Source organism: Perissodus microlepis, chromosome 11 (genome assembly GCF_051167445.1).
Source record: "Perissodus microlepis isolate ML-2025 ecotype Zambia chromosome 11, ASM5116744v1, whole genome shotgun sequence".
Lineage (NCBI taxonomy): Eukaryota > Metazoa > Chordata > Actinopteri > Cichliformes > Cichlidae > Perissodus > Perissodus microlepis.
The window spans coordinates 964,868-992,602 of NC_140471.1; the positions used below are offsets into that span (position 1 = coordinate 964,868).

At 42.6% G+C, this 27,735-nt stretch overlaps 1 protein-coding gene and 1 pseudogene across 4 annotated transcripts in view; both read right to left on the reverse strand.

Annotated features, from left to right (window-relative positions):
* Positions 1-27,735, reverse strand: part of LOC146377003 (NACHT, LRR and PYD domains-containing protein 12-like) — a 554,927-nt gene that overhangs the window by 468,200 nt on the left and 58,992 nt on the right. The gene's annotated exons all lie outside the window — the stretch shown is intronic.
* On the reverse strand, positions 856-27,598 carry LOC146377011 (protein NLRC3-like; annotated as a pseudogene). Its single transcript, XR_014801732.1, has 10 exons — positions 26,710-27,598; positions 25,565-25,696; positions 25,379-25,480; positions 20,225-20,303; positions 19,877-20,063; positions 17,920-19,720; positions 14,432-14,584; positions 14,003-14,176; positions 7,332-7,503; positions 856-2,110 (listed from the first exon to the last, which is right to left on the reverse strand). The product of XR_014801732.1 is annotated as a protein NLRC3-like (transcript).

Genomic DNA, 27,735 nt, shown 5'->3' on the forward strand with positions numbered 1-27,735 from the left:
GTGTGAAATTTCCTGCGTTGTCTTTCTTTTCCTTTAGAGTGTTGGGCCCGCTGAGCCTTGTCCACAAACTTGTAAACCTCTTCTAAGATTGGAGAGGGTAGAAGGATTTCCAGTTCCTGCAGGGTCTGGCTGATCTTGATCTGGAGGGCATCTATGGTGAAATGGACCTGTCTTATCCTTTCACTTAAAAGGTGATTTTGTGCTCTCTGTAGAATCAAGTCTGCTCTGTATCCCCTGACAGTGGATCCAAGGCGCAGGCTCTTAGGAACAACTCTGCTTTGTCTACATCTTAGGTTGAAACGGAGATGGTTCCTATAATCCGCTAGTTTCCTTGATTCCCTTTCATACTCCCGCACCAGTTGAAGGGTGTTCCTCCCAAAATGTACGGCAATATGTCTGTGAAGGTTCTCAGTCATCCAGGTCATCGTAGTCAAAGGAGCTTGCAAAGAAAAGCGTCTGGACTTCTTTTCATGTCCACTGTGAGCGACCATCTTTGAACAGAGGCGGGGGTTTACGACACCAACTCTCTGCCATCTATAATCCAGTTTTGAGATCCCTTCCCAGACGCCTTAACGCCCACTCACATCCTGGGCCATCTGACCTCAGGAATTCGCATGATAAGGTGGGGCCAGGTTTCACAATGAACACACCCGAAACTCTGGCTGATTGGGACCCACACCCAGTTTCACACCTTGGCTCAGGCGATTAGAGGATCATCAGGGGGTCCTTTTGTCCCTCTGTGGGGGGATACTCCCACTAGGTTTATATCTGGGACTCTCCACCATTTGACCTTAGAACTGAAGAAGCTTCTCGGATGAGAGGTGAAACGTCTTCAAGTAACTTAAAGAAGTCCAGACGCTTTTCTTTGCAAGCTCCTTTGACTACGATGACCTGGATGACTGAGAACCTTCACAGACATAGTAGCTAATACTAATACTCTTTTCCGTTGGGTAACAACGAAGTGAGGAGTTAATGCTAAGTAGGCTGTTTTTAGCGGCTTATTCTAATTAGGGGTGAATAATTATTAGCAGCTAATGCTAATACTGTTTTCTCTTTCCTTTTAACAATATGAGCAGCTAATGCTAATTTGATGTAAATTAGCATTATATTAGTGAGGAGTTAATGCTAAGTAGGCTGCAATGACTGACTCTTTTCCCTTGCATTATAACGATGTGAAGGGTTTATGCTAAGTAGGCTCCCATTAGCAGCTAAAGCTAATTTGAGGTGAATAAGCATTAGTAGCTAACGCTAATACCCTTTTCTCTTGTGTTATAATGATGTGAGACGTTAATATTGTTCTCAAATAACAGAATGAGAATGAAATATTGATTCTAACAGGGCCCATAAACAGCATTAGCTTAGCAGCATTAGCTTATCAGAGTTTCCATCATGGTCACACAAATCCTTAGCAGACCAAAGTGGCCTACTTAGCAATAGCTGCTCAAGTTGTAGAAAGCAAAGGGAAAACAGTATTAGCATTAGCTGCTAAATGTGCACTTGAGAACAAATCTATTGTGAATTCAGCTGTGAATGTAGAGTTTCCAGTAAGCTTCCATTTCCAAATGTTAGCTGCTCCTGTCTGGCTCTTTGTCACACACACAGACTGAAATGATTCACAGCCTTGTTTCATCCTTCTGTCACTATCACTGTGGACATACAGCATGGGAAACATACACATGGCTGACACTTTATTAGGTACACAGTGGCATCTATCTCAGGTACACCTGTGACCTAAATGTTCCTGCAAACAGACTCCTTGGAGAACCCCTACATAAATATCCACGTACTATCCAGTTAGACTAGTGTGTCTGTCCCTGAAAATATTCCTGCATGTGTGATTGTTCATGTGTCATCTGCAGGAAACAAACAGGAAGTGAGTGAAGGACACAGGAAATGTTTCCAGCTCTTCCTCCTCTATCAGACATTCTCTCCATACCTGAGAGTGTCCAGTCTCCAGCCTGGATCCTTCAGTTCAGCCGAGAGCAGCTTCATTCCTGAATCACCTGGATGATTGTAGCTCAGGTCCAGCTCTCTCAGATGGGAGGGGTTGGAGCTCAGAGCTGAGACCAGAGAAGTACAGCCTTCCTCTGTGATCAGACAGCCTGACAGACTGCAGACACACAAAACATCTCAAGCTGTTTAACAGTGTAAGGTAACAGCCTCCATTATTAGAGAGAAAGCCCCAAACATCAGACAATCCACTGTGAGCAGCACTTGGTGATGGTGGGAAGAAGAACTCCCTTTGACACAAAGATCCTCCCAGTGAAAACAGGCTCCAGGAGGAGCATCTACCATGACTGGTTGCAGGGTGAGGGGAAAGAGAAGAGATGAGCTCAGAGAGACAAGAACAAAACACAAACTAAGGAGACAGAAGATAAAAGTTAAGGACGTGCAGTAGTGACATATAAAAGCATCAGGAGTGAAAAGAGGGGAGAAGAAAGCAGAGCATCATGGGAAGTCCACCAACAGCCTGAGCCTACAGCAGCATAACTAAGGGATGGTTCAGGGTCACCTGATCCAGCTCGAACTATAAGCTTTATCAAAAAGGAAAGTTTGAAGCTGATCTTCAAAGTAGAGAGGGTGTCTGTCTCCTGAACTCAAACTGGGAGCTGCTTCCACACCAAGTCCAACATAGCCAGGCTTTCTTTGTGTTTGCTGCTTTGACAAAACCTCAAATCCCAGTCAGGGATGATAAGCATCATCACAGCGATGATCATTTCTCTGTAACCCAGGCTTTCTGCTTCAGGATCTGTGCACGCTCACAGAACAAGGAGACCTTTAAACATCATTTCACTAAATGGATGGACTGAGCTCAGCCTACAGATGAACTGGTGCCAGAGATCATAAAGAACATCAAACAGTCAAATTCAACACTTTTAATGGAAATATGAGATTAATGCTGCAGACAATCATGAACCTGCTGAATTCATGAACATCAAGAATGCAGCGAGTGGTAAAATAAAGATTTGAGCTCAGTGTGCTCAGTGTTCCTGTCTATTCCTCACATATTCCTAACATGATAGCTGCACTTTAGATCTCTAAATCTGGAACTGACACATAAAAATACTGAGAACACGGACTAGCAGCCACCGCATGGCCTCGAGTACCTATGTGGTGCGTTCAAAGAGCATCAGCATAGACATGGTGGGTTCAATAATATAGGACATAACAATTTCTACGGCGAAAATACTATCAATGAATGAGCCATAACATTTTAGCCATGTAAACATGTTATCAGTGGGCTTTCCAACAATTTACATTGAAATTTACATTAAAAGATAAAATACGTGAGTCGAGGTCACTACGAGCCATGCGAGGGTCAAACATGGCAGAGAACCTTCCAGCAGCATCTTGGTTTATAATCCGCCTTTGGATCATCAGTTTAGGAGATGAAGGATCCAAGTAAAATAACAAGTTAAAAAATATGCAGCTATGGTCACTCACATGGACATCCTCCACACATACATCATGTATATTTAAACCCAGGGAGAAAACAAGATCCAGTGTGTGACCCTTTGTATGTGTGGGGCCAGAAACATGCTGCCTAAAGTTAAAAGACTCAGTGACAGTGATGAGCTCAGCAGCAGTGTTACAGGATGCTTCATCAATATGAAGGCTCAAATCCCCCAACCTTCTCCAATGTAATGATGGATGTCAGAAGGTCGTTGAATTCAGTTAGAAAGACCCCATCAGGTAGAATAAAATACAATAAATGGTTTTTAGAGAACTGACCATCATCTGTGACTCAAATGAAGAAAAGGAGTCCAAGGTCATCAGACTGCATGTGAATCTGTCCTGGTAAACAACAGCGAGTCCTCCACCACGTCCTAAAAGACGTGGAGTTCAGATGACGGAGCAGCCAGTCGGGCAGATTTCATTCAAGTGGACATAATCAATGTTCCCTCTAAGCTGCGCACGGGCGCAATCCGCTGACACGCTCTCTGCACACAGAAAATCTGCATTGCGCACAAAAAGATATCTAACCTGAATTGAAATTAAAATAAATACGTTAACAATTCTGTTTTGCAGTGTTAGTCAGTGACTGGCTGCTCCAGTATTTAGAACGATGCCGCCTTATCCCATAGTCCAGCCAATGATTCACATTCGTATATACGCAGTTAATCAACGTCGCTGACGGGCTATGACAGCATCCTCATGTGTCGACACCGGTGTTTTGGTTGATGTGGAGTGAAGCCACGTTAATGAGAACGTGATCCAGTGATCCAAGGGACCGCTCAGGGAGTTTGTGTGTTCGCTCAGACACATGAAACATTAGAGGGAACATTGGACATAATCCTTATTTTGCTGCCACGTCTCAGTCAGGCACATAAAATCTAGAGACTCTTTAATAAAGAGATCGCTTAGAATAAATGATTTGTTTGTTATGGAGCGAACGTTAAGTGGGGCCAACCGAGTTGATGATGGTCGATCTGCAAAATTAAGAGCTGACTGCAGCGGCACTTGAAATAAAGACCAATGCAAACCTGTGGACCTGCTGGGCAGGGCGGCGACTCCAGAGCCGGGGGAAGCAATGATCGATGAGCAGACATAGCTGTTATCAATAAAAACAGTGAACGTTTGACGGACACACCGTGAGAAATTGCTTTTGAGCCACGGAGCCCAGGTCCCAGGCACCGGCGTAGCATATTAACTAAATGTCAGGAGAGGAAGTGGCCGCAGGCACCAGGATTCTCCCCACAGCCAAGAAGCTAGCCTCTGGTAGCTTCTCAGTTTCACCTGGACGTCGGCCCTCGTTCCCCTTTTCCATCTCTTGAGGGTGGAAGTCCTGCGGGTTGTGAAGAGTAGCACACCAGGGGAGGAAGAGTTTTTCTGTTCAGCTGTTACAGTAGCTCTCCACTGAATCTTTGATGTTAAACCCTTTAAGACCTACCATAGAACCAAGTCCGCCAGAGTTTATCTTTAGATTTTTTACACGCTGTAGTGCAGACCTTCCCAAGGTGTGGGGCCCGCCCCCTAGGGGGGGCGCGGTATGAAAAGGATAAAAACAAAACGCAAAAGGAGATATAGCTGCAGACAACGTCAGTGAGTTCATTAATGTCTCTACATGATTCTGTAAACACCGACCAGTCTGCACAGTCAAAGCAGCCCTGCAGGGCTAAAGAGGCGTCGTCACTCCAAACCTTTATGCGGTGTTTCCTCACTTTCTCTCTTCTCAGTACAGTCTTGTAAACTGGCAGAAGATGCATCATGTTGTGATCCGAGGATCCGAGGGCGGGGCCAGCCACAGATGTATACGCACCTTTTATGGAACCGTAACGTAGATCCAGAGTCTTATTGAAGCGTGTGGGACAGTTCACATACTGATAAAAACTGCTCAGTGTTTTCTTCAAGTCGCAGCGATTAAAGTCCCCAAGAACAATATTAGGGGCTTCAGGAGAGAGAGATTGTAGTGAATGGATGATGTTGGAGATGGTGTCAGTCGCATTCTTAGGATTTGCTTTAGGGTGGATGTAAACGACGGTGACGTTGATCTGTGGGATTCCCTCGGCAGATAAAACGGCCTCAAAGACACAGAGAGGAGCTCAGTGTCAGGCAGACACACTTGTCTACGAACGGTCACGTTTTTACACCATTTCTGATTTATATACAAACACACCCCTCCTCCTTGAGATTTCTGGGTAGCTCCAGGGTCTCGATCCAAACGTATGGGAAACCCGAAGCCTTTTAGTTCCAGAGAACAATCAGGGTCAGAGTCCTTGAGCCAAGTCTCTGTGAATGCCATTAGACAAGTATCCCTGTAGTCACGTAAGTGTGCGACATTCAAATGCAGTTCATCCAATTTACTCCTCAGAGACTGCACATTAGCCAGGATTATTGATGGTAAAGGAATACGATTGTATCGTATTTACAATCGCTGACGTAGGCCTCCCTTCTTACCCCGCTTCCTTGCTTTGACTCTGTTAAAAACAAAAGTGCCACTGTGGTTACTGGATAATCCAGAGCTGGGAAACACTGGAGGGTGAGAAGAGTCCAGAGACGGGCCTTTCCACCGAAGATCCAGAAGAAACTCCCGTGAGTATGTAATTGTTTGAGAGTAGCAATGACTCCAAACAACCGTCAGGATTGCCAATAAAACCATGCAAAATAAAAAACCCATCTTCGTTAAAGGAAGTTCCACAAAGTACAAGCCGATGATATAGGATTTCCTCAGGCAAAAAAATATATATAAAGGAATAAAAGAATGAAATAAAATAAGTTAAAACACTGACACTGACAGAGAGAGACAACCTGCTGGTCGCCACAAGAGCAGCGCCCCTCTTTCTAGTCTAGTCTAGACTGAGAATGCATCAAGACCACTCACTCACCCTTCCCTCCTGCCTCTCAGCTGCTGAAACTCAGTTTGTTACCATGGAAGAGTCACTCCTTCATCTGAGATGAAGCCTGATAGTCTGACTGATGCAATATAACATTCAGTCTACACTTTGTTTTTGTGCAAAGATGATAAGCAGACTAAAGGAAAATATATGAACTCAGTTCCACCACTATTAAAAAAAAAAAACAGTGTCTGACTCGCAATCTGCTGCTGCAGTAATGTAAGTAAAATAATCTGAAAGTCACTATTTGACTAAATTATTTAGATGAGAAAATATATATTTAACACATTTGAGGAAATACTAATAACATAAACAAAATAAATGTCCAATTTAGAAATCTTTTTTTTTTGCTCTATAAAATAGTTGTTTTTATTTTTCAATCACTCATCGTAGCAGTAGGATTTACATGAAAATAAAAACAAATTAAGTTTGAGAGAAAAAGTACATTTTTGGCACTCTCTGGGCAACTGACTCAGAGACTCAAATGACTTAAAAAACCCGATTCATTTTGGTGAGTGACTCATTGAAACTCGATTCGGTAAAAAGAATTTACCATCACTAATACAAATCCCTTTGGAGAAAACAGCTTTAAAACATGTATTGTTAAATTCCAGATGTTTCTTTGCAAGGAAAACTCAAACACTGAAACAATACCACCAGTAACCTCCTACATATGGAAATGTGGTGTCATTAAAGACATAATAATTTCATTAATACACAATATCCAGCAAAATATGTAATTTGTACATTTTGTTCCTAACGAAATCAAATGTATATATTGTGGAAGATTAGCCAAATTTATGTAAAATGGCCAGTACATGAATTTTATTTAAAAATAAACAAACATATGACTGTGACAAATTTTACACAGTAATTCAGAGTCTAATAATCCACTCAAATATAAATATAAGTTTAGCTAAAAGCTCTATAGATAAGTCAATCAATAATATAATTCACATTTTAAATGATCATATGTGTTAACGTTTGAATCCTGACCTGAGAGTTTCCACTGCACACTGTGAACTCTTTAGTCCAGCAGACAGAAGCTTCACTCCTGAATCCTGCAGGTCACAGTTACTCAGGTCCAGCACTCTCAGACTGGAGGACTGGGCGCTAAGGACTGAGCACAGAGCTTCACAGCTTCTCTGACAGGTTACAGCCACCCAGTCTGAAAAATAAAAGATAATCTATAATACTTATGTAAAGTTTGTTATTATATTACATGCCATCTTTTTATTTTTGATGAAACCTTAACATACTAAGATACAACATCATATGGATGAACTTGAATAGAATGGTTTTTTTTAATTATATCTTTATTTGGATTGGACAAGAAAAAAAACATCTGCATAGCAGTATATGAATAACATGGGAACAAAGTCCTCCCAGGTTTTAGATTAAGTCCAGGAGAGCAAATGATAAACAAAGTGATCAGCGGGTGCATATTAACCTCCACTAGCTATTACTAGGAGAGTTGCTCGCATGCTCTTCCGAAGGAGATATATAGAACACATTACATGGAACTATAAACACAAACTGGGAGGGGGGGTTGCCCATGCTGCAATCATGGTGAACAAATAAGTAAATAAACAAGCAATAGTAATAGAAGTAAATGTAAAAAACAAAAAAACAAAAAACAACCAAGTAATAGTGAGATCAAGTGAAGTCAGCCCTCGTGGGGGTAATGAATTGGATCCAATTGTTCCAAATTTGGTAGAATTTGGCTTTTTGATTTCTTAACAGATATGTAAGTTTTTCCATCCTAAATATCTCTAAAATGATCCCAAACCAGTCATCTAGGGTAGGCTGGGCTGGGCTTAACCATCTTCTAGTAATTGTTTTTTTTACTTGCCACCAAGAGTAATTGCGCCAACTTAATCTCACTCCTACATTCCAGAAAGGGGACCAAACCCATGTATAAAACCTTAAAGTCTAAGGTATTTGAATGTTAAAGACTGCACTTAAGGAGACCTGAACACCTATCCAACAGTTTTTTAACTTGGGACAGTCCCAAAAGACATGAAAATGGTTAGCAACAGTCGAGGCGCATTGTCTCCAGCATTGCATATAAGCCCCTTTGTGTCTCTCCTGATATGGAGTCTTGAAGTACCTAATAATATTCTTCCAGCCATGTTCCTTCCAGCTCATAGAACTGGACGTGGACCACTGGCACTACCAAACATTTTCCCACTTCCCCACAGAAATAGCAATCCCTGATTCCCTTTCCCATTTATCCTTAGTGTATAAAGTGTTATCCTTGCTGGCACTAGAGAGAGCTTTGTATAGTTTAGAAATAGATTTAGTAGGGGTCATGGTTGTGGCATTTTTCAGGATGAGGAAAAAAATGCGACTCAGCATCATTGAAGTCGGACAGTTTGCATTCATGATCAATATATGATCTCAGCTGTAGGTATCTGTGAAAGTCGTATTTTGTCAGGTTGTGATTGTCCCGTAAGGCCTCAAATCTGAGCACAATATTTCTATGAGTAAGAGAGAGGAATGTTGTAAGGCCACAGAATATCCATGCTTTAAAGTTAGAGTCGTGTCTGTTTGGAATAAAATCCGAGTCGAAAGCAACCCACCTGAAAATCTTTAGCATTTTGTGTATCCCACAGATGTTGATTACCTTCTGCCAAACTTGGAGGGTGTGGGTTAACCAGGGGTTCCCCAGCTTTTCCAGCCGGCACATTAGACCCTTATCTGCCATTACAGCTTGTAGGGGGAATCGGTCCAACAGGTTGGACTCCAGTTCCTTCCACCTAGCCGTGTATGTTTTGTTACACCAATATAAGAGGGGGGGTTATTTGAGCGGCATAATAGTAATTCCTGAGGCAGGGGAGACCCAGTCCTCCCTTTTCCTTGGGGAGCTGGAGGGTAGCATATTTAATCCTTGGCTTTCGGCCCTGCCAGATAAATCAGGAGATCCATTTGTCCCACTCAATAAATTGGTAATCGCTCACTTCTATTGGCAAGTTTCTAAAAAGATAAAGCAGTCTGGGGAGCATGTTCATCTTAATTGCAGTTACCTGGGAGCTGAGACTCATAAAGGGGACCAGATTCCAACTGTGCAAATCAGCTTTTACACTTGCAGATATTGGCTCGTAGTTTGCCTGAAAGAGCCCCGAGAGGTCCGCAGTCAAATATATTCCCAGGTACTTAATTTTCTCATTATCCCAATTTACTTTAAATTTCCTATGTAAAGCTGCAGAAGCTGTATAATTTAAAGTCATCACCTGTGTTTTTGAAATATTGACCTTATAACCAGATAACTTCCCAAAATCACTTAAAGTAGACATCAACTCACTAAAAGACCTCTCTGGCTCCTCCAGGCAGACCAGTACATCATCGGCAAGCATTACCACTTTATGTTCAACTCCTGACAATGCAATACCCCTAATGTTATGATTTTGTCTAATCGCTTGGCCTAATGTTTCTATGAATAAATCAAAGAGAAGTGGCAAGATTGCACAACCCTGCCTACAGCCACGTTCCAGAGCAAAGGGCTTGGAGAGATCACCATTCACCTTAATACAGGCTGAGGGTCGAGCATACAGACCTTGGATTACTCTAATAAACTTGTCTTGAAAGCCAAACTTCCCCAGAACCTTATACAGAAATACCCATCTGACAGAGTCGAAGGCTTTCTCAGCGTACAAGCTTCCTATTATTGATTGAGTTTTGTTCTTTTGTATTTGAGTAGAGATGTGTAATATTCTCCTAATATTGTCAGTTGTTTGTCTATAGTGAATGAAACCAGTCTGATCTAAATTAATGAGGTCAGGTAGCAACTTCTCCAGTCTACGAGCAAGAATAGAAGTAAATAGTTTGTAATCCAAGTTAAGGACACTGATTGGTCGATAGTTTCCACATTCTCGTTTATCTTTCCCCTCTTTTGGGATAAATGAAATAGTTGCCTCCCTCCAGGAGGGTGGGATTTCTCCCTCCTGTAGGATATAGTTAAATGACTTCAGCAATGTGGGGACTAGATCTGCCCTCAGGGTGCGATACCACTGAGAACTGAACCCGTCCGGCCCAACTGCCTTACCTGGTTTTAATCTGGAAAGAGCTGCATTAATTTCTTCCACTAAAATGGGATGTGTTAGAAACTCATTTTGAGAGACGGGGAGTGAAGGTAATTCTAGAGAGCTAAGAAAGGTATCAATACAATTCTCCTCCGTAGCATTGGGCTGTGAGTACAGCTCCCTAAAGAAGGTCTCAAAACATTTCTGAATGTCTTCTAATTTTGTTTCCAGAACATTAGTCTTGGGGTCCTTGATTTGGTATATCGTACTTTCCTCTAGTTGTTTGCGTAATTTATGTGCCAGATATTTTGCAGATTTCCCTCCTGTCTCATAGTATTTCTGCCTCAAAAAAATTTAGTTATTTTGGGCCTCCTGTGTGTAAATATCACTAATTTCACCCTGTATTTTCCTGATATCCTGCTTTACAGTAGGATTTGTGGTGTTTATGTCTTCCTGTTCTTTCAACTTTAAATTTACCTGTAGATCTGCTAATTTTTGCCCTTTAATTCTCTTTAAGTGGGAGGCGATAGAAATTAATTTACCTCTCATTACCGCTTTGAGTGTATCACAAAGAATAGTTGGAGATACCTCCCCTGTGTCATTAACATCTAGAAATTCTTTAATGTCTACCTTTAATTTGGAAACTATGGCAGGATCATTAGGCAGGTGCGAGTTAAATTTCCACAGTGTGGTACGTTTTTTTTCTAGCCACCTGCAAAGATAGAGAGATAGGACTGTGGTCAGATAGATCTCTTGTTAATATGTCACAGTCCCTGACCCTAAACCTGTCAACTTTAAACATTAAAAAGTAGTCCAGCGTTGCATACACTTTAAATGAACCAGAGTAATGAGTGAAATCTCTGGTAGATGCGTAGCGGTCCCTCCATACATCTATTATCCCCATCTCTACCATATAGGAATTGACTTTTCTAGTAATTGCTGTTACCTGGTTGGTCGGGGAGGAGGAGTCTAGTTTAGGGTCAAGCCTAAAGTTAAAATCCCCCCCACAGACAACTATCCCCTGAGAACCCACCATTAAATCAAACATATTCCTATAGAATAGCCAATCACTCCCGGGGGGAGCATAAACATTTAAAATTGTGATTTCAGACCCCTCTATCCTTTCTGTTATTCTAACAAATCTGCCTTCCTCGTCACAGAGTTCTTAGATATGTTCATAGTTAAGTGTACCAGAGATAAGTGTAGCCACACCCCTCTTGTGTTTGGACTTAACGGAAGAGGAGAATACATATTTAAAACCATTTCTTTTCAATCTCAAGTGATCTACTTGGTTCATGTGTGTCTCCTGAAGTAGTGCAATCTGGGCCTTCTCCTTCCTTAGTTTGGACAGTATCTTATTCATCTTAATCACGTTCAGAACCCCGTTAACATTAAAAGATTATTTTCACTGACTCACTTCCCATAAAGATATATTAAGTTACCACAGCGCATAAACTCAATAGCAGCAGGCAAAACAGTAACAAGTGAAAAAAGTTAGGAATGAACTGAAAACATTTGAACATAACTGGATCTTGAAAGCTCCAAAGCTGGCTTCTGACAGTGGAACACTTCCACTGACACCCTCACAACTTGAAGGGAAACCCCTTATTACTCCCTGAGTTAGGGGACCTTCCACTGCGACGGCACTCACAGCACGAGAAGCCCCACCCATTTTAGCTCGACAGTAACCATAATTCACCATGTTGTCCATAGCTAATACATAACATTAAATTAGTTCTCTTCACGTCTGTATACTTGCAGCTTCTCTCTATATCCCGCAGCTCCTCGGATCTGACGCGGACGCCGCCCACCAACTCCCCGCCACAGCAGGCATCTTTGTAGTTTTCCTCTGGGGGTTGCCGGTGGTGTAATCACTTTTACCGGCAGCCCCCGACTCGCCAGGTCAGCCGTTGCCTCCTCCACCGTGTTGTAGGGTTTTGCTCCTTCTTCGAAAAAAACCTAAGGCGCGCTGGGTAGAGGGTCCTAAACCGTAGATTCTTCTCTTTTAGGACCTTTCGTGCCTCTGCATACTCCTTCCTCAAAGCCATGATCTCCGGGGGGAAATCGTGGTCGAGGTTGATCTTGCTGGAATTCAGCATAAAACCTTTCTTTTGCCAAACAAGCCTCAGCACTTCTTTAACTGTGAAGCACAGGAATTTTACCAGGATCGATCTGGGTTGGGAGCCGTCTGGAGGGAGTAACGATAACGCTCTGTGTGCTCTCTGAATTTGTAACGGTGTTGATGGTGGGATGGCGAGATTCTCCCGGAGTAGCTTCTCCACAAAGTGGGCCATAGAGGGAGCTCCCAATTCTGCTCTCTATGGCACCCCGTACAGTCTGAGCGACTCCCTCCTCGAGTAAGCCTCCAGTGATGTTAGTTTTGTTTGAAACTTTTCCTGCATGCTTTCTTCCATTTGCGCAACATCTCTAAAGTTAGAAATATCCTGTCTCATAGTGACGCTGAAAAACTAGTTCATGCATTTATTACTTCCAGGCTGGACTATTGTAATTCATTATTATCAGGAAGTCCTAAAAACTCCCTGAAAAGCCTTCAGTTAATCCAAAATGCTGCAGCAAGAGTCCTGACAGGGACTAGAAAGAGAGAGCAGATTTCTCCTGTTTTGGCTTAGGCTTAAAACTTTCCTTTTTGCTAAAGCATATAGTTAGGGCTGGACCAGGTGACCCTGAATCCTCCCTTAGTTATGCTGCAATAGACGTAGGCTGCCGGGGGATTCCCATGATGCATTGAGTTTTTCCTTTCCAGTCACCTTTCTCACTCACTATGTGTTAATAGACCTCTCTGCACTGAATCATATCTGTTATTAATCTCTGTCTCTCTTCCACAGCATGTCTTTATCCTGTCTTCCTTCTCTCACTCCAACCAATCACAGCAAATGGCCCCGCCCCTCCCTGAGCCTGGTTCTGCCGGAGGTTTCTTCCTGTTAAAAGGGAGTTTTTCCTTCCCACTGTCACCAAAGTGCTGCTCATAGGGGGTCATATGATTGTTGGGTTTTTCTCTGTATCTATGAAGCGCCTTGAGGTGATTTTTGTTGTGATTTGGCGCTATATAAATAAAATTGAATTGCATTGTTAGTATCTCAGACAAAATCTCGTCTGTGTTCTGGACCTTATCTTCATGTTCAGCAACCCTGGTTTCCACATCGTTAAGCCGCGCATTGGCTTTATCCAACTCACCCCTGATTTCCAGCAGTTGCGCTTTCGTGTCTATTCAAAATTCTTTCACCTCTCTCCCAACGCCTCTCAGTTCTGTCAGTATCAGTGTCAAACTTGCTGGGTCATCCTCATCTTCTGTCCTAGAATCCTCGCGGCTAGGAGTGGGAGAGTGGCCTCGGCTAGCCCCATAGGGGCTAACGTTAGCCCCTTCTGTTAGCTGCACGTTGTCATCTTCCACATTTTCAAATGTTAACTTCTTAGCTCTTTTGTTCTTTCTGGACGTCATTTAGGCCCCTTTTTCCTCTTTATGTGCACTTAGATAGTGTATTAATTTACTTGGGGCAGTTTTAATACGTTTCGGTCGAGAGCTCTCTTACTAGGTTGCCATCCCCACGAGCGCCGGAACCGGAAGCCTTGAATAAAATGTTTAATTGGTTCATTTAAAAAAAACAAAATGTTAATTGATCTGACCTCAGAGTATTTAGTTTACACTTTAAACTTTGTAGTCCAGCAGACAGAAACTTCACTCCTGAATCCTGCACATTTTTGATACTCAGGTCCAGCTCTGTCAGAGTAGAGGACTGAGAGCTGAGCATTGAGGACACAGCTTCACAGTTTTCCGCTAAAAGTTCACAGACGTTGAGTCTGAAAATGAAAACATGAACAAAGACTGCTGTTAAAGTGTAATCAGGGTGCAATAACTAATCTTATATTTTAAGAATCCTTGTTGTTTTATGCTGAGCAGATGTGGTACGAAACAACAGTAAATTGATCAAGTTTACCTTTACTGTTTAAATTGCTGGATTTATTTTCTCAGTTAAAAACAAAACAAACAAACAAACAAACAAACAAACAAACAAACAAACAAACAAAAGAAAAAAGAATACAAATCGGTCAGACCTCAGAATATTCAGTTTGGCTGACAGAAGCTTTACTGCTGAATCATTCAGGCTGTTGGTACTCAGGTCCAGCTCTCTGAGACTACAGGACTGGGAGCTGACGACTGACAACAAATCTTTACAGCCTCTCTCTGACAGGAGACAGCTGCTAAGCCTGAAAAAAATAACAAGAACAACAAAACAATAATATTTATTATCAAACAAAATCTCTTTATATGTTGAACCTAAGTAATCAAATGTGTACAAATGAGTACACTATAATGCACAATTAAATAAAAAAAATGTTCAAGAATTTAAGTGTAAAAGAAGAAAAATATTTCAAATTAAACACAATTACTCCAATGTATGTAAATGGAAACCAGTGAAGAGCAGGTTAATTTAGTGACAGTAATTCAGTGTCTGCTGGCACACGCCTGTAAGTACTGCAGTATTACAGTTACTACAGTACTGCTGGTCACTTTATTAATTCTAATATGTGTGATTACTGTAAATGTAGTTATAAATAATGTATCACATCCTGGACTTGGTGCAGACTCTCGTTTCATTTTCTGTCTAAAAGCTGCTTTGGCTCATTCCCCTTTAAAGCCCCGCTCTCCCTAAAGGCCAACTTTATTTTGATTGGATGATTTCATAAAGCACGCTGAAGGGCAGTAGCCAGTTATCATGAGCTCCATCTCCTCCACCTTCTGGTTTAGAAATTATAAGAAACTGTAAACCTCATAAAAACTCGTCTTGATGCATGCTCAATCATCCAGGTTAGTAAATCCCAAAAGTTGATTCTGTTCATCTGGACGTAGCGCTTTCAGTGGGAGAAACATTTCGTCACTCATCCAGGTGACTTCTTCAGTCTCAGCTGACTTCTGGTTTCCAACCCTATGAAAAGTACATTTGCATAATGACTGAAACCAGCCCACTGAAGGAACAATAGGCTGGGAGGTCAGTTCCTTGGCCATTAGGTTTCAGTCATTGTGCAGATGTACTTTTTATAAGATTGGGCAAAGCTGCAGTCAGCTGAGCCTGTCATGATCTTCAGGAAGTATTTAGCAAAAGTAAAGCGCTTTCACTGCCACCTCACAGACTACATGACTGTACCATAGAACTACTCTCTGGCTCCACCCGGCCTTCTAGCTGGCAGTATAACCTGTCTAGACTTGAGTGTGCGGCTATGGAAAAGTACATTAAGGAATCCCTCGGTGCAGGCATAATCCAACGATTGTCATCTCAAGTTGGAACTTCTTTTTTGTGGGGAAAAAGGATGGCTCTCTCTGGCCATGCATTGACTTCAGGGGCCTCAGTGATATTACCATCAAGAATAAGTACCTATTACCTCATTAGCTCTGCCTTCAGGCCATTTCACAGCGCCACAGGGTTTACAAAACCCCACCTCCGCAACGCTTACCACTTTTTCCAGATCAATCAGGGAGACAAGTGTAAGACCGTTTTAAACATGCCATTGGGGGACTACGAGTATTTGGTCATGCCGCCTGGGTTACCTAATGCTCCCGCAATGTTTCAAGATTAGTTAACGATGTCCTCCGGGACTTCCTTGACAGGTTAGTATTGGTGTATCTGGATGATATCCTCATTTTTCCCAAAACCTGTGAGGAACATCAGTCTCATGTCCATGCTATTTTTCCAACGTTTGCTGGAGAATAAACCTTATGTCAAAGCAGAAAAGTGTGAATTCCATTCCTCATCAATAACTTTTTGCGGTTACATTTTGGCACGGGGGCAGGTGAAGACAGATCTGGCAAAAGTAAAAGCTTTCACAGAGTGGCCTTCCCCTTGTACCCATTGTAAATTCCAGAAGCATCTCCAATGGGTTTTGGGAATAGCAAATTTTTATAGACGGTTCATTTGCAACTATAGTCAGGTAGCTGCACCACTCAAGTCTCAGCATGCATCTGGTCCCCCAAAGCTGAAACTGAAGTATCTGTTCACCACGGCACCTTTTTGGTTCACCCTGATCACAGTTATCATTGTAAAGGTGGACACATCAGAAATTGGAGAAGGGAGAGGTAAATGATGCCAAGTGAAAGAGAATGCTTTGGGGGGGTCATGCTGCTGTCATGGTCTGTGTGAGCGGCTGTGGTTTCCCACTAGACTCTGGTTTCTGCCTTTGGGTGAAGCCTGGTCAGCCTGTCCATTGTCCACACCTGACAGTAATCTACTAGGCTGAATATAACATCAGCACTCTCTACAACTCTGCTAACCTCCTAATCCTCGGATCATCTACTCACCCTTGCAGTTCAGTCACGTGTTCCTGGATGCTGGTCTTCTTGATTCACTCACAGCCACATTAATGCCTTTCGTCTCAGACTTACTGGACCACTTTGCCTGGATTCAAAGCTAACAAGTACTCACCCAGACCTCACCACCTGCCTTCCCCAAGTTGCTTTCCAACTGCTGACAAGTAAATGGTCAATGGACTGATTCTTATATAGCATTTTTCTACTCTCACGGAGTACTCAAAGCGCTCTATACAACATGCCACATCCACCCAATCACACCCATTCTCACAAACACTTTATCTGAACTTAGTGCTTTCTAAGTACATTCACACACATTCATACTCTGATGGATGCATCGGAGAGCAAGTTGGGGTTAGTATCTTGCCCAAGGATACTTGACATGCAGACTGGAGGAGCCAGAGATCAAACCACCAACCTTCCGATCAGTAGGTCAGATCAGACCAGCTTTACCTCCTGAGCTACAGAAACCCCAAGTAAGACATTGAAGATAACCTCGTTCACTTACTGTAACCTCCACCAGTGATCTTTCTGATGCTTCTCTACCTCTGTTACAGTGACTCAGATTACCATAAACCAAGACCCATTTCCGGAAACCTACCATAGAGCCCACTTCATGCTCACAGCTTCAAGTACTTGACTTCCGCCATAGTTCACAGTTCATGTTAAAAATTCCAAGTGTCAAGTTCCTGTGTGTAAATAAAGCCTTCACGTCTAGTAATATTCAGTTCCTTCACCTTTGTCTGTATTTTGGGTTCACCATGTGTTTCTGGCCACACCGAGGTAACAGATTTATATTTGAAAAACAGAGAGACATTGGGGATTGCAATAAAGGTGAGACACAAACCAGACCTTAAAATAAGAACATCTGAAAAAGATGTAGGTGCAGTCTGGTAGCTCAAGTATTTGCTTAAAAAAAAAAAAAAAAAAAAAAAAGAGTTAAACTCCTGGTTGTTGGAGACAATTGAGCAACTTGAGGATAATAAACCTGTCAGAGGGGCTGAAGGATCAGAGCTCATGTTCTTATAGGCTGGATCTGGATTGTGCTTTGATTAGAGTTAAAGACAAAAATATTTCAGAAATGCTGACATGTCCTGCTGGAGAGAAATATTTAAAGTATCATATTTGACTAAGTGACTATTTTTTAATTTTTCTTAAAAGGCAGTGTTCTTTGAACTGAGCACCTCTGATTTATTTCCCATGATTTTAAGAATGAAGAGATGAGTTCATGTTTACTTACAGAGCTTTGTTGGAGGCTTTGACCACTGGCAGCAGCCTCCGAAGAGCCTCCTCTGAAGCAAAGTATTTCTTCAGGTCAAACACATCCAGATCTTTTTCTGATGACAGTAAGATGAAGACCAGAGCTGACCACTGAGCAGGAGACAGTTTATCTGTGGAGAGACTTCCTGATCTCAGGGACTGTTGGATCTCCTCCACTAGAGAACGATCATTCAGTTCATTCAGACAGTGGAACAGATTGATGCTTTTCTCTGCAGACAGATTCTCACTGAGCTTCTTCTTGATGTACTGGACTGTTTTCTTATTGGTCTGTGAGCTACTTCCTGTCTGTGTCAGCAGACCCCGTAGGAGATTCTGATTGGTCTGCAGTGAAAGACCCAGGAGGAAGCGGAGGAACAAGTCCAGGTGTCCATTTGGACTCTGTAAGGCCTTGTTCACAGCACTCTGGTGGAGAGATTGGAGTTTTAGTTTGTTAAATCGTTTAGACCATGTAGAGGTTGTTTGTTGTTGTTCCAGCAGATTGAGTCCAGAGTTGATGAAGGTCAGATGGACATGAAGAGCAGCCAGAAACTCCTGAACACTCAGATGGATGAAGCAGAACCCCTTGTCCTGGTACAGTCCTCTCTCCTCTTTAAAGATCTGTGTGAACACTCCTGAGTACACTGAGGCTGCTCTGATATCGATGCCACACTCTGTCAGGTCTGATTCATAGAAGATCAGGTTTCCTTTCTGCAGCTGATCAAAAGCCAGTTTTCCCAGAGACTCCATCATCTTCCTGCTCTCTGGACTCCAGTGTGGATCTGTCTCAGCTCCTCCATCATACTTGACCTTCTTCACTTTGGCCTGAACCACCAGGAAGTGGATGTACATCTCAGTCAGGGTCTTGGGCAGCTCTCCTCCCTCTCTGGTTTCCAGCACATCCTCCAGAACTGTAGCAGTGATCCAGCAGAAGACTGGGATGTGGCACATGATGTGGAGGCTTCGTGATGTCTTGATGTGGGAGATGATCCTGCTGGCCTGCTCCTCATCTCTGAACCTCTTCCTGAAGTACTCCTCCTTCTGTGGGTCAGTGAACCCTCTGACCTCTGTCACCATGCCAACACAGACAGGAGGGATCTGATTGGCTGCTGCAGGTCGTGTGGTTATCCAGAGGCGAGCAGAGGGAAGCAGTTTCCCCCTGATGAGGTTTATCAGCAGCACATCCACTGAGGTGGACTTTCTAGGGTCAGTTAGGATTGTAGTTTCGTGGAAGTCCAGAGGAAGTCGACACTCATCCAGACCATCAAAGATGAACACAACCTGGAAGTCTTCAAAGCTGCAGATTCCTGCTTCTTTGGTTTCAGTAAAGAAGTGATGAACAAGTCCCACCAAGCTGAACTTTTCCTCTTTCAGCACATTCAGCTCTCTGAAAGTGAATGGAAATATGAACTGGATGTCCTGGTTGGCTTTGTCTTCAGCCCAGTCCAGGGTGTGTTTCTGTGTGAAGACTGTTTTCCCAATGCCAGCCACTCCCTTTGTCAGCACTGTTCTGATTGGTTCATCTCTTCCAGGTGAGGCTTTAAAGATGTCTTCTTGTCTGATGGTTGTTTCTGGTCTGTCTGGTTTCCTGGATGCTGTTTCAATCTGTCTGACCTCATGTTCATCATTGACCTCTGCAGTCCCTCCCTCTGTGATGTAGAGCTCTGTGTAGATCTGATTCAGGAGGGTTGGGTTTCCTGCTTTAGCGATGCCCTCAAACACACACTGGAACTTCTTTTTCAGGGTGGATTTAAGGTTACGGTGACAAAATGCAGCTTGAAGTTCTGAAAGAGAAGAAATATGTGGAATATCTTTTGAAAGTGGAAACAAACACTTAATTCCAAAATAACTAATCTTTAAAACATGTTGCTCCATCTCATAAGACATCAGTAAATGTCTCATTTATCCAGCAGCTTAAATCTTTACAGAAATCCTCTTACTGCTCTGCAGACGGTCAGCCAGCTCCTCCTGCTTTATTCTCCTCAGGAAGTCCACTGTGATCTTCACAAATGCCTCTCTGCTGCTGCTCCTCTGACTCTCTAAGCATTCTGGGTAACCTGGACTCAGAACCTTCTGGATCTTCTTCAGCTCATTCTTCACAAAAGTGATGATGTTGTCCTCCAGCAGCTGGAACAGAATATTTATGAATGAGCCAGTCAGACTGAAATCATGGAGCCAAACATCAGATCCATGTTGGACACACTGACAATCCACTGGTCTACAAAGAGCAGCATGGAGATGACTGTGAACAGAACAGATGTAACAGTAGTTGTTGTACATGTACAGACCATAAATATGGAGTCCAGCTGTGTTTGATGCTGCTGGGCAGACTGACCACTGGGAACCTCTGAGCTCTGCTGGTCCACTCTGTGGAGGAAGGAGGAAGGATTAGATCCACACAGGATAAAGATCCAGGAGTTTCTGCTCAAATAACTTCATCTGAATCAAGTTTGTCAAGTTTTAGACTCTCAATTCAATTCAATTCAATTTTATTTATATAGCGCCAAATCACAACAAAAGTCGCCTCAAGGCGCTTCATAGATACAGAGAAAAACCCAACAATCATATGACCCCCTATGAGCAAGCACTTTGGCGACAGTGGGAAGGAAAAACTCCCTTTTAACAGGAAGAAACCTCCGGCAGAACCAGGCTCAGGGAGGGGCGGCCATCTGCTGCGACCGGTTGGGGTGAGAGAAGGAAGACAGGATAAAAGACATGCTGTGGAAGAGAGACAGAGGTTAATAACAGATATGATTCAATGCAGAGAGGTCTATTAATACATAGTGAGTGAGAAAGGTGACTGGAAAGGAAAAACTCAATGCATCTTGGGAATCCCCCGGCAGCCTACGTCTATTGCAGCATAACTAAGGGAGGATTCAGGGTCACCTGGTCCAGCCCTAACTATATGCTTTAGCAAAAAGGAAAGTTTTAAGCCTAATCTTGAAAGTAGAGATAGTTTCTGTCTCCCGAATCCAAACTGGAAGCTGGTTCCACAGAAGAGGGGCCTGAAAACTGAAGGCTCTGCCTCCCATTCTACTTTTAAATACTCTAGGAACAACAAGTAGGCCTGCAGAGCGAGAGCGAAGTGCTCTAATAGGGTGATATGGTACTACAAGGTCATTAAGATAAGATGGGGCCTGATTATTTAAGACCTTGTATGTGAGGAGCAGGATTTTGAATTCAATTCTGGATTTAACAGGAAGCCAATGAAGGGAAGCCAAAACAGGAGAAATATGCTCTCTCCTTCTAGTCCCTGTCAGTACTCTTGCTGCAGCATTTTGGATTAGCTGAAGGCTTTTCAGTGAGTTTTTTGGACATCCTAATAATAATGAATTACAATAGTCCAGCCTGGAAGTAATAAATGCATGAACTAGTTTTTCAGCGTCACTCTGAGACAGGATATTTCTAATTTTAGAGATGTTGCGCAAATGGAAGAAAGCAGTCTTACATATTTGTTTAATATGTGCGTTGAAGGACATGTCCTGGTCAAAAATGACTCCAAGGTTCCTCACAGCGTTACTGGAGGCCAAGGTAATGCCATCCAGAGTATGAATCTGGTTAGATACCATATTTCTAAGATTTTCAGGGCCGAGTACAATAACCTCAGTTTTATCTGAATTAAGAAGCAGAAAGTTAGCGGCCATCCAGGTCTTTATGTCTTTAAGACATTCCTGCAGTTTAACTAATTGGTGTGTGTTATCTGGCTTCATGGACAGATAGAGCTGGGTGTCATCTGCATAGCAGTGAAAATGTATGCTATGTCTTCTAATGATGCTGCCTAAGGGAAGCATGTATAATGTAAACAGAATTGGTCCTAGCACTGAACCCTGTGGAACTCCATAATTGACCTCAGTGTGTGAAGAGGACTCTCCATTTACATGCACAAATTGGAGTCTATTAGATAGATATGATACAAACCACTGCAGTGCAGTACCTGTAATACCTACAGCATGTTCTAATCGCTCTAATAGGATATTATGGTCGACAGTATCGAACGCTGCACTGAGGTCTAGCAGGACAAGCACAGAGATGAGTCCACTGTCAGAGGCCATAAGAAGATCATTTGTAACCTTCACTAAAGCTGTTTCTGTGCTGTGATGAGCTCTGAAACCTGACTGAAACTCTTCAAATAAACCATTCCTCTGCAGATGATCTGTTAGCTGTTTGACAACTACTCTTTCAAGGATTTTTGATATGAAAGGAAGGTTGGAGATTGGCCTATAATTAGCTAAGACTGCTGGGTCTAGAGATGGCTTTTTGAGTAAAGGTTTAACCACAGCCAGCTTGAAGACCTGTGGTACATAGCCGATTATTAGAGATAGGTTGATCATATTTAAGATCGAAGAATTAATCAATGGCAGGACTTCTTTGAGCAGTTTTGTAGGAATGGGGTCTAAAAGACACGTTGATGGTTTGGAGGAAGTAATTATTGAAGTTAACTCAGAAAGATCAATTGGAGAAAAAGAGTCTAACTTAACATCAATGGTACTAAGAGTAGCTGTAGATAATATTACATCTGTGGGATGATTACTGGTAATTTTTTCTCTAATGATAAAAATTTTATTTGTGAAGAAGTTCATGAAGTCATTACTAGTTAACGTTAAAGGGATGGTTGGCTCAACAGAGCTCTGACTCTTTGTCAGCCTGGCTACAGTGCTGAAGAGAAACCTGGGGTTGTTCTTATTTTCTTCAATCAGTGATGAATAGTAAGATGTTCTGGCTTTGCGGAGGGCTTTCTTATAAAGCAGCAAACTATTTCTCCAGGCTAAATGATGATCCTCTAAATTTGTGACACGCCATTTCCTCTCCAGATTACGAGTCATCTGCTTTAGGGTACGTGTTTGAGAATTATACCACGGAGTCAGGTACTTCTGATTAGAGACCTTAGTTTTCACTGGAGCTACAGTATCCAGAGTCGTACGTAGTGAGGAGGTGAAATTATTAACAAGATAATCGACCTCTGTTGGGGTAGCGTTCAGATAGCTGCTCTGCTCTGTGTTGGTACAGGGCATTGAAGATGATAACAGTGGGTGGATTATATTCTTAAACTTAGTTACAGCGCTTTCAGAAAGACATCTACTTTGATAAAATCTACTCTCCACTGCTGTGTAATCAATTATTGTAAATGTAAATGTTATCAGGAAATGATCAGACAGCAGAGGGTTTTCAGGAAACACTGTTAAATGTTCAGTTTCTATGCCATATGTTAAAACAAGATCTAGAGTGTGATTAAAGTGGTGGGTGGGTTCTTTTACATTTTGAGAGAAGCCAATTGAGTCTAATAACAGACTAAATGCCATGTTGAGGCTGTCATTTTTAGCATCTACATGGATGTTAAAATCACCCACAATAATTATTTTATTTGAGCTCAGAACTAAATTAGATATAAAGTCTGAGAAATCAGACAGAAACTCTGTGTAAGGCCCAGGTGGACGATAGATGATAACAAGTAAGACTGGTTTCTGAGTTTCACAGCTGGGGTGGACAATGTTAAGCATCAGGCTTTCAAATGAATTAAAAGTCTGTCTTGGTCTTTCATTAATTAATAGGCTGGTGTGAAAAATTGCTGCCACACCGCCCCCTCGGCCTGTGCTTCGAGGTTTCTGGTAGTTAGAATGACTCGGGGGTGTTGATTCATTTAAACTAACATAATCATCCTGCTGCAACCAGGTTTCTGTAAGGCAGAGTAAATCAATTTGTTGATCAATTATTAAGTCATGTACTAACAGAGACTTGGAGGAGAGAGACCTAATATTTAATAATCCACATTTCACTGTTTTACTCTTTGGTTCAGATGTGGATACTGTATTGTTCTTTCTTTTTGATTGTTTATGTTTAAGTTGTTTGTTGCTGGTTTTTAGTTTGTTTTTTGTCTTTTTGGAAGCTGACACAGTCTCTATGGAGATGGGTTTTTGGGGGGGTAGCAGGAGGAGAGAAGCTGCAGAGAGGCGTGTAAGACTGCAACTCTGCTTCCTGGTCCCAACTCTGGATAGTCATATTTTGGGGGGTTTAATAAATTTGTCCATATTTCTAGAAATGAGAGCTGCTCCATCCAAAGTGGGATGGATGCCGTCTCTCCTAACAAGACCAGGTTTCCTCCAGAAGGTTTGCCAATTATCTATGAAGCCCACATCGTTTCTGGGACACCACTCAGACAGCCAGCAATTTAAGGAGAACATGCGGCTAAACATGTCACTCCTGGTCTGATTGGGGAGGGGACCAGAGAAAACTACAGAGTCCGACATTGTTTTAGCAAAGTTGCACATCGATTCAATATTGATTTTAGTGACCTCCGATTGGCGTAACCGGGTGTCATTACTGCCGACGTGAATTATGATTTTACTGAATTTACGTTTACCCTTAGCCAGCAGTTTTAAATTTCCTTCAATGTCGCCTGCTCTGGCCCCTGGAAGACAATTGACTATGGTTGCCGGTGTCTCTAGCTTCACATGTCTGAGAACAGAATCACCAATTACCAGAGTTTGACCCCCGGCGGGTGTGTCACCGAGTGGGGAAAAACGGTTAGACACATGAACGGGTTGGTGGTGTACCTGGGGCTTCTGTTTAGGACTATGCTTCCTCCTCACCGTGACCCAGCTCGTAGCTCTCAGATTCTGAAGATACATTTTCATTTTCATTCTTTGTGTTTATTCTGCATTTACTTCATTATATGGTGTAAACGTCTGTTACAGGCTTAAACATAAAGTTGGAAAAATGTAACTGCAGCTGTTGATCAAGTAATTGTGATTAATCACGATTAATGACAGAAAATTGTGTCATTAATTAGTCATTTTTAATCTACTGACAGCACTAGTGTTCACTCTTGTGCCTCCAACTGTTTTACGCCCTTTCAACACCTTCGTGGTCAAAAGTGTACACGCACAAAATCTACAATAAAATCCTCATGCAGCAATAGGACAGACACACAATCCATTTATCTCTGTGTCTCAAACACACACACGTGTATTCAAAGCCTCGATTTGTTCATATTTCATCTGTTGTGTTTTTATCTGCAGCGTTTTCAGTGTTGGTGCATTTACACCAAAAATGTTTCCATTGATGAATCAGATTGATTTGAATGTGTTTCACACACATCCATACAAATCACTCCCTGGTGGTCACATGACTCTATAACATAACAGGAGTCATGTGACAAGAGTTTCATGCTGTAAAATGTCAAAATGATTGAATGTGGTGGAGTAAAAATGTGAGATATCAACTACTTTTCTTCAATATGAAATGTTTGCAGGGCCTGACAGGAAGTGGACGGATGCTCTGATCACTTCCTCTTTGCTGAAGTGGATTTTCAGTTGTTTAGAAACCAAAGGCTTGTTTTAAAAGACAGTTTAAATGGGACTGAGGGAACGACGTGTTTGTACTGCAGTTTATATCCAACAACATCAAGCAGTTTAATCAAAGAGTTCATGTTACTAACAGCTCACCTCTCTGCAGCAGACACAGGCTGCACTTTAAAATTAAAGGGACGATCTTTAGACCAGTCACTCTGTAAGGACACAGAGCTGGGTGGAGGTCCAGGCTGGTTCCTGTGAATAATGATGGAGCAGTGATGTGAGTGCTGAGCTGTGACATGGAGAAGAGTCGTGGACAGTTAGAGATGGTCATCTCACCTCTGAGCTTTGGTCTGGCTCTCATGTTCCCCACACAGAGTGGTTTTAGAGGGAGGGACTCCCTCCTCTCTGTCCTCACACTGATCCATGCTGCTCAATTCACATCAGCTCACACACACTTTCTACCTTCACCTGCAGAGGAAACACAAATCATTCATGTGCACATCAACTGAAATCCTCCTTTCATCATGTGTGCTGTCCAAATATCAGCTGCTTCTTTCCTGCTTCATCTCAGTGTCAGCTGAATGCAGCCAGACAGCAGTGTGAGGCAGAGGAAGCTGCCATCAGCTGCTCTACTATCAGTCCACTAGATGGAGCCGTGAAGCACACACGATGCATTCACTGGCACACACGATGCATTCACTGGCACACACGATGCATTCACTGACACACACTGATTCACTGTGACTGGAAGCTTCAGTCAGTCCAACACGTGTGAACAACATTTTAAACATTTCAGCGGATCCAGGATTCAAAGAGGATCAGCAGAGTTAAAGCTTCACACTAATTCTTCCTGCTGAGTTTGCAGAGAACTGCACACACACTGATTCACTGCTGATGAGAAGCTTCTTCCATCCAGTAATTCATCATCCATCATCTCTGCTGCTGCTCTCAGTCCTGGACTCTGATCACAAACTAAAAGCAGCTTTTTAACTCGTGTCTGTAAGAACTCTTAGTGTTAGCTTAGCTTTAGCTTAGCGTTAGCTTAGTGTTAGCATGCTGTGTGGCTAGCTTAGCGTCAGAGCTCTGCAGGTGTCTCGTGTGTAAATATTAATCACAGTGACAGTAAAGGAGGTAAAGGGCTGTGACGTCATCACGTACGCTGCGTCCTCTGTGGGCTCTGAGTGAACTCAAAGTACAAACTACAAGTACACAAACAGGAACGTAGCTCAGAGTGGCGGACACACTCGGCCTCGTTGGTCCAGCTGTGAGTCCGTTACCGTGAACTATGGAGCGGCAGATTTGTGCTGAACTAAGCTGCACACAGCTGATGTTAGCCAGGAAAACATTACACACTGACTTTAATGGAGAGACCGGAAATACAAACACACACAGTTTGTTGTGTGAAGAAATCAAACATGAGCTGAACAAACAGTAAAGTTCCTAAAGACAAACTGTTAAAGGAGGAAACAAAGCAAACTTACAGTTTCTTCACACACCAACAACAAGCTCCACTCCACACCTGGACACTAAACACGGACACACAGGTGAGCTGCTTCCTGGAAGGAGGCGGGGCTCCACCTGAAACTCAGCACAGGTGGGAGGGGCTCAGCTCTGTGTGTGCTGATGTGTTAACTTTAAAAATATGCCGTCTGACTGCTCAGACTGAGTCAGAGTAAAGTTCACATGCTGACGTGTGGAGACATGAAACCTTGTTGTAGCTGCAGGTGTGAACACACTGATCCCAGATCAGCTCTGCTGTATTTGTAACATGAACATTTCTGCTGCAAAGCTTCAAATGTTCAGCATGTTTCTCTGTTTCCAGTCTATAGATCCAGTCACACTTTCTACCTTCACCTGTGCAGTAAAGACTGAGAGCAGAGCTGAAACCAACCGTCCAATCAGTGAGCAGCATCAACACCTGAGCTTCATTCAGACTCTGTTATTGAAGATGTTGTTGGTACAAAGTTCATCTGCTGCTCACATGAATCCATGAAAGATTTATTTCACTGAATGTTTCTTCAAAGCTCATTTCAACCTGTTGAAGTCATGAATGAAAGTGCAGACTGAGAGTGGATCACATGATGTTTAAGGTGTGTCATGTGACATGTTCAGTATTGTCACACATGTCTAGATTGTCCCTGATATCATAACTGCTCAAACACTGATGATTATATTTGAAGAATTATTACTGATGGCAGCAAAGTTTGAATGGAGCTCTCTGTCTGTGCTGATTTGTCGCCCTCTGGAGGTCAAAGCACAAACTGCATGATGTCACTGTAACCACCACAGTGACAGGAAGTGTTTTTATGACTGAAACACTGAAATGATGCTAACGGCTGTCGTTAGGCTCACTGACAGCAGTGCTGATGTGTTTATGTCAAACACTGGCTCAGGTCAGACTCCTTCATCCTTCTCCAACGTGAGGCCGCCCTCAGACCCACAGGAGCTCTGTGTTCAGTGCGTTCCTAAGATACCGACGAGGCCTCCCTTGCGCAAGTAAATCGATC